Source organism: Megalobrama amblycephala, linkage group LG2, assembly GCF_018812025.1.
Source record: "Megalobrama amblycephala isolate DHTTF-2021 linkage group LG2, ASM1881202v1, whole genome shotgun sequence".
Classification (NCBI taxonomy): domain Eukaryota; kingdom Metazoa; phylum Chordata; class Actinopteri; order Cypriniformes; family Xenocyprididae; genus Megalobrama; species Megalobrama amblycephala.
In genome coordinates this window covers 26,780,547-26,793,715 of record NC_063045.1, presented here as the reverse complement: position 1 = coordinate 26,793,715, position 13,169 = coordinate 26,780,547, and positions in this window count along the sequence as shown.

Below are 13,169 nucleotides of genomic sequence, written 5' to 3'. Positions count from 1 at the left end.
AAATTGTAATAATATTTCACAGTATTGCTGTTTATGATGAGCTGAGACATTATTACAGAGGGTTTTTTTCACAGCCTACCTGACTGAAAGGCCTCATTAATATGCAAGTCATTTCAGGTCATTATTATGTGATTCTTTTGTCTTCTCAGGTGTATATGGCCCATTATTCATGCAGATTCACGCCTCCACGCATACTGTGTTTCTTGACAAAAAAGTGTCTTACAAAAACTAAATTAATATATTGTTTTATATGAAGGAGTAGGCAGCATATTTTTTACATAATTCTGAAGCAAAAACTCTAGTCTACAACATCCAATACCCAAAAGTCTTGTGAACACAGATTTAATATACTTTTTTGGCCTTATTTCAGTGACTTAAGTTTTTTGTTTTTTCAATAACCATGCATAAACATTATTCCTTCAAAAATACAAACATGTACATACATGTTCCTCACATATTATTGTAGCCTAGTTTGTGCTGAATACAGTGCAATGACACTTTTGTCATTTATATGTTTATGAACAACTGAAAAAAGCACAAATGTCAGGGCATGTCAAAACTTCTCCAAGCCCCAAATCAGCCTCAGACTCCAGAGGGTTAAATGAGACTAAATTCTTTGTTACTGCACTAGAGCGTAAGAGTGACCACTCACTTTTTCAGTGACCTTGGTTCTAGTATATTTTTCATTAATTTTCTCCATGGTTTAAAAAAAAAATCAATAGAGTATTAAGCCCTGCCCTGTCATCCACTTAGAACTTAATTTCCCATCATTCCTCCTTTAACTCACCTGCACTCCATCAACAATCACCACTGATCACCACCAGCTGTCACTCATCACCTGCACTGTTTATAAGGACTCTCCACACAAACACTCCTCGTCTAGTCTTGTCTATGACCCACTGGATGTGCTCCTTTGATGTGAGTCACCTAAAGACTCCTTACCTGATGTTTGTCTCCTGTTCCATGTCTCCTGTTCCATGTCTCCTGTTCCATGTCTCCTGTTCCATGTCTCCTGTTCCATGTCTCCTGTTCCATGTCTCCTGTTCCATGTCTCCTGTTCCATGTCTCCTGTTCCATGTCTCCTGTTCCATGTCTCCTGTTCCATGTCTCCATTCTCCTTCATCTCTGTTCACCAGCTCCTTGTCCTGTGTTCTCGTCCTACAAACAAACAAAGGAAAGTGCTTAGATTATATTCATCAGTGACTGTTAAGTGTGTGTGTGTGTGTGTGTGTGTGTGTGGCCACTCACCTGTTCTGTGTCCATCCTGCTGCAATCACATTCCATATCCACCATTGCAATTACCACTGTGTTCAACAAAGCCTGTCTTCATTTATACTTCCCATCTACCTGGTCTGTGTTCCGTGACACAACAAACTCTGTGACATTTGATTTGAAGCAAAAAATTAAAACAGACTGTGTACTTATTTTTAATAAGGGAATTAACTGCTCATTCTGTGATGCATTAAAAAAATGGTTTTATCAAAAACTTTTAAAGACAAAGAGTCATTGATTTTAAGTATAAAAACAGTATACAAAAATACAAATGTATATTATTAAAGGGTTAGTTCACCCAAAAATGAAATTTCTGTCATTAATTACTCACCCTCATGTTGTCCTAAACCCATAAGACCTTCGTTCATCTTCAGAACACAAATTAAGATATTTTTGATGAAATCTGAGAGTTTCTCTACCACACATGAACAGCAAAGTCATTGCACCTTTTGAGGTCTAAAAAGGTATTAAAGACATGGTTAAATAGTCCATGTGACTACAGTGGTTCAAGTTTAATGAAGTGACAAGAATATTTTTTGTGCGCAACAACAAAAAAAAATGTTTATTGGACAATTTGAACTGTCATACGCAGCTGACGTAGTGAAACGCAGTTCAGTGCTTCCATGTTTACGTCCAAACACCTATGGCGTTATTATTCTGTCAAATGTCGAGAGCACATTATTGTGACGCGAGAGCATATCAATGTAATGCGCGAGCGCAAATCTGTCCGCTCGCGCGAGGATTTCCTTTGCTCTCGCGCAAAACTGGACGCGCGCTCTCAAATATACAGTGCTCTCTTATGAACTGCCTCTCCTCTCGCTCATATATTGTGTGTGCACGCTCAAACTGTTTCCTGCGTGCTCAAACTGCACCTGTGCGCTCACGAATCTCTCCGTGCTCTTGCAGAAATTAATTTGCCTTCTGGATTAAACGCTGTCAACCAATCAGAAGAGACGACTGATCCATGAAAATGCTACGTGGAATCTTATTGGCTGAGAGTGAACTGCGCCTGGAATTCTTTCTACAAAAATGGATATTTCATTTATTTACAATTTAATAATATTAATCAAAATGCAGGTCATATCTTAGAAATGGCTTGGAATGGGGCGCTTGGATGTTTTCTATACTAATAAGCTTGTTTGTCTAACTCCATCACATTACAGGACAAACCCCACTGAACGATTTATCAAAAAACATATTAGCCAATATCATGGACCAAAACATTAAATTAAACATTAATTAAAAACAAAAGATTAAACAACCAATTTAATGTTACAAATCAGTCTATTTAGAAATGTGTAAAATGTTATAAAGCCTATTAAAAAATATGTATTAATTTAAATGAATTCATTACAATATCATTTGAAATTAATGAAGTCATGTTTGGTCCAGTGTTTTTAAACAAATTTCTTGAATTAATGATTCTGATACATCAAATACATTTTAACAGTCACTGGTCACCACCTACTGGCAGAACAGTGTAATAACATTAATTTCAAAGGTCAATTACTCATTTTTATTGCTGAAATCAGTGTATATTTGGACTATAAATTGTTATTGCAATACTTGCGTTATTATTTAATATTTGCAACACCGAAGTAGCAATAGTGTGTTGTTGAAAACACTTTGTGAAGCTGTTTAAAACATATAGCTTACATGACCACTGCTTTCAGCGACAATGCAAAAGCAGGTTTAAATATTCTGTTATGATTGTAATTTCAAAAGGTTTAATAGACATAACCGAATCCTTGTCATTTAGGAATAAGATCGCATTCTTTTGATTAATCGTGCATACATAAGAGCTTAAGTATTTTTGTATGTCATGTTTTATACCAGACCTCAAAAGAAATTGACTGGTGGTATCTGTGATCTCCACATTAAGTATTAAGGGAATGATGATTTGACCCTGATCTTGTTCAGTCTTAAATCAGAAGATATTTTTTGGTAATACTTTACAATAAGGTTTCATTAACATTATTTAACTGCATTAGTTAACATTAACTAATAATGAACTGCACTTCTTCAGCATTTATTTGTTAATGTTAATTTCAACATTTACTAATACATTATTAAAATCAAAAGTTGTATTTGTTAACATTAGTAAATGCACTGTGAAGAAAACAACCAACCAACAAACAGCTGTATTGTTAACGTTAACAAAGATTAGTAATTACAGTAATGTATTGCACATTGTTAGTTCATGTGAGATAATACATTAACTAATGTTAACAAATAAAAACCTTATTGTAAAATGTAACCTATTTTTATTTAAATTTCAACACAAAACGTATGACCACAATAACTTTAAGAAACATTTTTTGTTTGTTTGTTTAGATAAATCAGGGTTTGGCCTGTAATGTGGTGCAGTTAGTCTAGGTTACATTTGATTAATATTATTAAATTGTAAAGAAATGAAATATCCATTTTGTAGAAAGAATTCCAGGCGCAGTTCACTCTCAGCCAATAAGATTCCACGTAGCATTTTCATGGATCAGTCGTCTCTTCTGATTGGTTGACAGCGTTTAATCCAGAAGCAAATTAATTTCTGCAAGTGCACGGAGAGATTCGTGAGCGCACAGGTGCAGTTTGAGCACGCAGGAAACAGTTTGAACGTGCACACGCAATATATGAGCGAGAGGAGAGGCAGTTCATAAGAGAGCACTGTATATTTGAGAGCGCGCGTCCAGTTTTGCGCGAGAGCAAAGGAAATCCGCGCGCGAGCGGACAGATTTGCGCTCGCGCATTACATTGATATGCTCTCGCGTCACAATAATGTGCTCTCGACATTTGACAGTAAAATAACGCCATAAACACCGGCTCAGTATTAAATATTTCTATATTAAAAATATATATTTAAAAAAATACAAATTTATTTGCTTGACTTAGTCAAAAGTATAGATTAAAAATAATATATTTTATTTTTTTATATTTATTTATAAAATGTATGTTGTCAAATGTATTCACTTACATGCATTATAAGTATAAAACAATATATTTAAAACACTGTAATATCTATTCTAAAATTATAAATTTAAAATTCTAAAATTAAAATATTAAATCTAATTTAAAATATGAATATTCTAAATGTTATTTTATCATTAGGCTATGTATTGCCCTTGTAGTCATGATTGCAAAATGTTTAGAAAGTGTGAGAAAGTGTGAAAGTTTCTTTAGGATTATGATTAGTTTGTGAATTTAGCAATTAAACAATATTCTTTAAAGATGAACTGTTAATGCTTTACAATAAGGTTCTACATATTAACGAGGACAATGTATTTCAAGCAAATAAAAAAAGAACTATAAAATATCTTTTTTGTTTGTTGTTTTGTAGCTGAAGTGGAAGTTTTGATTTCTCTGTTTGCCTCAACATGATTGCATTATTCTTAGGGCGTAAAGGTAGTTTTTCTCCATCTCAAAAGGTTGCTTTCCCAAAGATGAAATGACTCCGGTTTCGAAGTGCATTTCTTTTCATACCATTGTCACTGCTTTTACATATACTATGTAATTATGGAAATGAGCTCTGTCGGACACCTTGTGAAATTGGAAATGAGTTAGCGTCACTTGCCCGCCACAGATTTAGGAGATAGGAGTTCAGTTACAAAAGAATGCCAAAAAGCGATGCTTGTTGGGTTTTATTGCACTGAAATATGTTTGTGATTACAAAAAGGTCAAAACTGTTAAATGTGAACTGAATTGAAAGTTCTTAAAGACAACCCAATTCAAAATCAACATTTTTGTTTAAAATAAATGTTCTTGGGCTTATTGTGCACAGTTAACCAGTGCATAATTATAAAATATGTTTCATCTAAAAATAACTTTCTGAAGCAAAAAAGGTTACTGTTGCCATACAGCGATCATTTACAAAGTACTTAAAGAATCATGGTATGAGTACAAAAATTTGGTTTTAACAAGGTAAATGTATTGTTTTTATTAGTAGATGTATTGGTTTTAACATGGTAAATGTAATTGGTATTAACAAACAAAATGTATTCCCATGGTAGCCTATATTTCTGAATGATATTGCTTGTCTAATGATATTGCATTATGTAAATAAATGTCCAAAAAAATGTGTCATTGGGGTACCTACTTTTTTATTAGTGTTCATAATCTAAATAGATGGATAAAATGTAGTTTGCGCCCTTCATTATTTACCACCGAGTATCTTTTTTTACTTGTTAATACTAGAATCATATTGCAGAAGTTAAATGGGTTTTGAATGTTCTTTAATGCTGCAAGGACTTCCACTTAAGCGACCGGTTTGGTTTTCATCCAGTCGTGTTAATGTTTGCACATTTTACTGAGGCTAGATTCATCCACAGATGAGCAGCAGGAGGAGGAGATATTGATTTATTCTTCTAACTATTATCCGTCCACTGCACTCAGCGGGATGAGGAGATGTTAATTAAAGGGCTTTACTTCAAGAGCAAGGACAATTCGAGCTCTCTCACTTTCTTTCATATTAACTTTCCATTCCGAGTCCGTTTCTTCCATCTGCACATCATTCACCTTCACAGGTCTGAAGCGTCCGAACAGGAATATGAATATGGTTGCTCCCCCAGGAGACGTTTCTGCTGTTTTACTGCAAGATTGGGTCCTCAGCCAAGCTGTTTACTCACCTTTCATTGCTGCTATATAAGACAAGCGGGTGTTAATGACTCACAGGATGCTGGGTATTCAATTCAGAGAAAGGAAATTTAAATTCGTCCCCTACCTCAGGCTTTGTGTACAGTATGTGTGTGTTTGAGCGCGCGCTTTTGTTCTCTAGTCTAGAGGAAACCGTTACTCCGTCGTCACATTGCCTACTGCTGACAAGCAGCTGCATGGTTGTCATAGAGACAGCACATTAGAAAAAGCGCAGAAAATATGCCAAACACATACAAACAGTTTCAAGGTGGAAAAGTGCGAGTTTACCATATTACCATATTTACCATATTAATGCTACTCTGGCTGTTTAAAGGTACACTTCGTCATTTTCTTACCAATAGAAAAGTTTTATCAAGACACATTAAAACATAAAAAGTAATATTGGCTGGCTCCTGCGTCAGCATCACACGCATGCGTTGTGCTGCTCGGACGGAAACATGGAAGCACTAGGTGCGTCCCAATCAATTCGCGTACTTGTGCACTATTCTATGACGTTTTTAAGTATAAATAGTGCATGTACTGTGTTCACACTGAAAATTCCAAAAAAGTACACTTTAAATACCCGGATGATGCACTAAATTAACGGAAAAAACGAAGTGTGCAATGTTGGACACTTAATGCACTCAACTGTTGCAGCTTTAATTACGTAGTGGAGGGGGAGGGGCTGTCAGACTCCGATTTTAAATGTCAAAATAACCTTATACAATTCACGCACTGCATGGATGAGTACATAGTGCATAAGTACATAGTGTATATAGTGCGTCATTTGGGACGCAACTACTGACTGAACTGCGTCAACTGAAGAAATTGTTGATTGAAGTTATTTTTGTTTTGTTTTTGCGCACAAAATTCTTGTCGCTTCATAACATTAAGGTTGAACCACTAGTCACGTTGACTATTTTAACAATGTATTTACTACTTATATGGACCTTAAATGTGGTATAATTTTATTGCTTTCTATGGGAGATAAAAAAAAAACTCTTGGACTTCATCAAAAATATTGCGGGTTTGGAACAACATGAGGATGGGTAATTTTTGGGTTAACTAACCCTTTAATGAAGTAAATAGTATGTTGAAAAAAAAATCTTTTTTAAAAAATCATATTTTAAAGATTTTAGTAAATGATAGGTTATTTTTATTGCTTTTTAAAAATGGTTTACAATATGATGAAAAATATGAAAAAACTATTTAAAAAAAAAAAATTGTACTCCAGGCATAATCCCAACATATCAGTAGTCTGATAAAAGCATATTTATTTTACATGGAGTAGGTTGCCTAATGGAGGCACATGACTAGTCCAGTAGTCAAAGGTGATTTCCATGTAGGCCAGTGCAAAATAGTGCATACATAAATAAAATAAATGTAATATAAAAATATATAATATAAAAATAATAAAATGTTCAAAATATTCTGTCAAAATTAGCGCGTTAATCCATGTGATTATTTTTTTCAGTTTAGCGCGTTTAAAATATTTAAAGGATTAGTTCACTTTTTAATTAAAATTTCCTGATAATTTACTCACCCCCATGTCATCCAAGATGTATAAGTTTTATAAGTATAATCTTGAACTAGCTCTCTTCTTCTCTCTTTGAATTCCAGCAGTGTAGACACTGCTAAATGTATTACTGCCCTCCACAGGTCAAAGTTTTTATACTTTGACCTGTCATATTTTATATGACAATTTAGTTCAAACTTTGACCTGTGGAGGGCAGTAATACACTGCTGGAATTCAAATGGAGAAGAAGAAAGCTAGTTCAAGATGAGCATTTATGGTTAAAACGTATAAAATTAAATATTTTTTAGAAAATGAGCGATGGTTTCTCTAGATAAGACCATTATTTCTTGTCTGGGATCGCTGTAAACTGTCATTTTGACCTTCGACCATTTGGGCTCCATTGAAGTCCACTATATGGAGAAAAATCCTGGAATGTTTTCATTAAAAACCTTAATTTCTTTTCGACTAAAGAAAGGAAGACATGAACATCTTGGATGACATGGGGGTGAGTAAATTATCAGTAAATTTTAATTAGAAAGTGAACTAATCCTTTAACACAATTAAGGCGTCATCCATTTTTTCCATCATAATTTGGCTAGCGTTACATTATATGATCATGCTCTTATTCACACAAATGCTTTTAAACCATTCAAGTGCCACAAGACAAACGAGAATATGCTGTCTGTGAAAGTTGTGTCTGTTTGACACACTCGACTTCAACCTATGGGGGCAGGCAAGGCTGTTCCTCCCATGCTTCTTTTGCTATATCCAGCAGACCTCTTTACTTGTATGGGTACAAAAATTCAACAGGAGAGAACCCTGTGGAGGCTTGTGGCACTTCTCTAATTGAGAACAACAGATAGGAAAAGAGTTTCTGCCATCCTTGTCAATGGTCTTACGAAGCGTTTGCGAGCATTTTCTATGATGGGCAAAGGAATCGAGGGACAACGAAAATTAGGTTTTGGAGCTGACTGCTGACACTCTGGGCATCTATGGCAGTAATTCTTATCTTCCTTATGCACACCAGGCCAAAAGAACCATTTTAACACTCTTTCTTTGTTTTTTTCCACCCCTAAATGTGCCCCAAGCAGATGAGTGTGGGCTAGTTGCAGCACTGTGGCCCTATGGGTTTGAGGTAAAAGCAACTGCTCTATAGTCTCCTCCCCATCTTTCTTTATTTGTTAGAGCAACCCGAATTCTTGATTGTAAAATATTGAAATAGAAATTGAAATTGACTGTAGGGTCATTCAGTTGGGCTGTTCCATACTGATGCCCTGGCACTTCTGGACTGCTATCACTCTCTTGGGTTGACCCCGGCTCCTCTGGCTCCGTCTGTATATGTATCCTCCTCTGAGTGATGGGCTGTTGTAGTGGCTCATTTGCTTGTTCTGAGGCCAACTCTGTCTCTTCCTGGTTGTCTCCCCCATCCATCCGTGTTTGCACTGGAAGGAAATGGTGTGTTAGACTTTGAACATGTTCTCAGTTTATACGATATGCTTTCGACTGGGGATTCTTGCTGACTGGACCTTCTCACCTGCTAACATCTTGGACTTGTTTCAGTTCCAGTTCTCTAACTTTAAGGTTATTAGCCCTCTTTTGTTCTTCCAGTAAGGCCGCTTGGATTTGCTGCTGGATTTTACTACTTTCCATCATTGTTTTCCTCCATTTTACAATCAATGGACAGTGTACTTAGCTTAGAAAACAGGCTTGTGAGGTCATCCACGTCACTCTGAAACATCAGCAGTTATCCACATGCCCGCTTCTCCATCATTTGTGACAGCATGAGAGGTTCAGGATCTTTAGCTTGTGTAGTTTCCCAGTAAACATCACTTCAGCTGTCTTTTTGGTATGCAGGTGTGGGTTTAATAATCAAACAGAAGGTTTTCAGCTAACAACAAAAATACTTTGTTTCACAGGTACATGTCTCATCCCAGTCACGCACACTTCACCGCTCTCCCACATTGACTGAATCCCAAATGGCACACTTCTATGCACTTTCGGTCTTGTGGACTTACAATGGCTGCTGCGTGCGCATGTCCGTTAAGTCTACGAGACCGTAGGGTGTCCTGTTCATCATTTTATGTTTCAGAAGGATGCTTGCGAGCAGCCACTATACGCCCTCGATGCGTTCTTCAGCTGAGCCCGCAAGTCTGTGAGCTACCCGGCAGTCAAAGCGGCATTACATCACGAAAGTGTGGACTCAGAGGAAGACCGTGAGGGTTTAGGGTGCCATTTGGTACCGGGCCACCCTCTATTAGACCTTGCTGCTGGTCTTATTAGCTGCAGCTGCTCTCTCTGGCAACCTGGGTTTTGTAGTCCTTATTAGACAGCCATCTTGTCCCCCAGCTTCCAGGTGTGGTGACCTGGGAGTGGTAGTTCTTAAGATGCCCTCTTGCTTCAGCCATCTTAGAGCAATGTATCTGCCCTCTAGAACACACCCTCTCATGATGCCACAGTTGTTTCTATATTAATTTGGAGAGTTATAATTACAATATAAAAATATTAAATTAAATATTAAAAACTCCAGTGTTTTTAATTGTGATTAATTTAAGAAAAAAATGTACGATTAATTAGTTTTAGCACTAAAATATTATTAATAATGCAATAATATATATATATATATATATATATATAAATCTGTTTATATATATATATATATATATATATATATAAACAGATTTTGGTGCAAAAAACAAAACAAAAACAACAACAACAACAACAACAACAACTAAGGGGCGAAAAATAAAATAGCAACAAAACTGGTATTGCAAACCATTTAAACTAAACATAATCAGGACCATGTTATTTTGACATTTTAAGATTTAGCTTCTTCACAAGGCAATGACCTCTTCCCCTTTAGCCAATCAGCCTCAAGCATTCTCTCGTATCCTGGCAACCATCTGGAATGTTTCCCTGCATCTCTCCTGCTGTGTGGCCTTGCCTCATCACCGTGGATATGCAAAAGCTCTCAGTGTCAGCTGCCCATTGTGATGCGTAACACATTTCTGGAACGTTTAATTAACCTAATTTTGCAATGGACGCCTGTGACAGACAATTATGTCATCAGAATGATGCATTCATTTGATCGTTAGCTGGAATGTGAGCTTATTAAAAGGAGTGAAGAAAAAAGAGTGTTGCATAACAGTAATAATTCAGACAAAAGAGCCTTTAAACAAAACCATCATGAATGATGGGTTTTTTTTTTTTTTTTAAAGAAAACAAGAATGTTGGTTGTTTGGTTGAGGTTTTTCTGTCCCACCCTTTCATTTGCTTATCCGTTCTGCCACTTGTTTTGCATTTCAGTTTCAATCTGAAGTCAACGAGAACCGAAGGGTCTGAAATAAACAGAAAAGTGTAGAAGTGCTTTGGAGGTTCATCCTCCTTTGGTTCTCGAGAAGTTTTTTTCCTCAGAGAGTCATCACGCTTTGAAGCCACCAACATGAAAAGACTCCATTAGATGATGAAGAAACGGATCAAATGCCTTAAAAAAAAAAAAAAAAAAACTTAAAGCTTAATATTTCAATAGAAGGCACCTTTAAATCACTCCTCAGTTCATTTATTCATTAAAGAAGAGCCATTTTATTCTTTCTCATATAAGCTTGGCTTTAAGTGAATCTCACAAAAAAATGTCCACATCACATTTAATTTTCACAGCAATTACTGACATTTTGCCTCCAATTTGAATTTTCATAAGGTGTCCTGAGGTTTTACTTCCAAGGTTTTTAAAATCCAGAAGAACTGTCTCCAAGAGATTTTAAGAAACCTGCCTCCAAAGCTACCTGAAAAATGATGCCCAAGTGTACCTGGACAAGAGCTGTTTTAAATGCAAAGGGTGGTCACACAAAATATTGTTTTGATTTAGTTAATATAAGTTAATTGATAAATAAAATCTATTTATAACAGTATTTTTTAAAAACATCCTCACTTTACAGCATTTTTACACAAGTGCCTAAAACTCTTCACAATACTGTATCTTTGCAGGCAGGTTTCTTCAAGCATCTTAGAGACACGGCCACGGTTCTTCTGGATTTAGTTTTTCTCAGTTTCATCTGTTTCTTCATGTAATCACAGTCGGATTCGATGATGGTGAGATCAGATCACTGTGTGGAGAACCGGCTGTTGTCAGACTCCTTGTGTATTCAAAAATCTCACCATGGCAAAATGAATGTCTGGAAATGTGAATGGATATTTCCTATTGACACACTACAGCAAAAGATATAAATAACTGGCTTAAATCCTTTTTTGGGGGTGAAAATACTGACGTGCCTAAGACTTTTGCACAGTACTGTATATATAAAATATTAAAGTAAAGAATATATAATTTTTCTTTCTTTCTTTAGATTTCAGAGTAAAACATGGCCTGGACATGTTCTTGAGAGATTCTTTAGTGAGATTCGGTATTTTAGTGAAGGAAAACCGTAATAGAAAAAAGGATCTTTTTAACTTGAGACAACATGTGCTGTCTAACTTCAAAGAATGTGCGATGAAGATGAAAGAAAGACTCAAGGGAATATTTGTTAATTTCTAGCCATAACAATTCTTGTCAGTGACACTTGACATGATAACTGTAGACATCACAAACAATGAAATCAAGCACATCAGAGCCCTTGACACCTGTGAAAAGACTTACATATTTGCTACAGGTTTGTTCCCTTTAACTTGTTTCCATTTTAGTCATTTGAAACACTTCAATGCCAAATCCACAGAGTATGTAAGAGTAATTGCCTGTATTTGATGACTTATTTATAAAACTATCATACTAAATAAAAAATATTAAGAATGTTAAAAATAAGAAATATTAAAAATATCAATGTTCTTTAAAATATTTAGCAAATTAAGTGCCATATTTCAACTAGAAGATATTGCACCTGACATCAACCAAACATACAGTAATTTACTCACACTCTTGTTGTTCCAGTATGAATTTCTTTCTTCTCTGGAACACAAAAGGAGATATTTTGATGATTTATTTGTCAATCTTTTATAAAAAAAAAATGAGACGGAGTATGTCAAGCTTTAAAAGTGAGAAAAACACCAAATATCATACAATTACTTAATGTGACTTACGCTTCATTGAAACATATCTTCAGAAGCCTAACAATAACTTTGTGAGAAACAGATTGAAATTTGCCTCTATGGGTTCTGTGATATACACATTATTGTGAACAGGTATTTTGCATCATAGCTGTTATTATATTGTTTAATTTAGCACAGCTGCAACACTGTATCGAACAATCAGCATCCAGGACTGGATCTACCCATTTCTTCTCAAAGGATACAGCATTTGCTGCTGTGATTTGATGTGTGTGCTCTGTATTTACGTCTTCATTGATTCTAGTCATTGTGCTTTTCTTCGTTAATTATGATCGTAATAAAACGATCTTGATTTTATAGTGCCCATTCGACTTTCTGCAAGCTTGTAATTAATCTAGCAATTTAAATATAGTGTAAATTGATTTTTCCCAGTCAGCTCTATTGAAGTGCTTAGGGATGCAGAAAGCTGCTTGCCGACTGGGCGGAGGTCAGACAAAAACTGCAACACAGACACTAAAGGGCACAGACTCTTTAAATGCTTGAAAACTCAAATGACGATCCAGTGTCTGCAATAACGGGTGGATGATATAAGTAAAATTTGATCAATTTATGAGTGCCATTATGAGGATTAGCATTTCTGATTTCTACTGATTTAACCTGTATATCACTATGTAAGCCTGTTTCTGCCACAAAATAAAATCGTTAGTAACAGTTGCAGTAACGA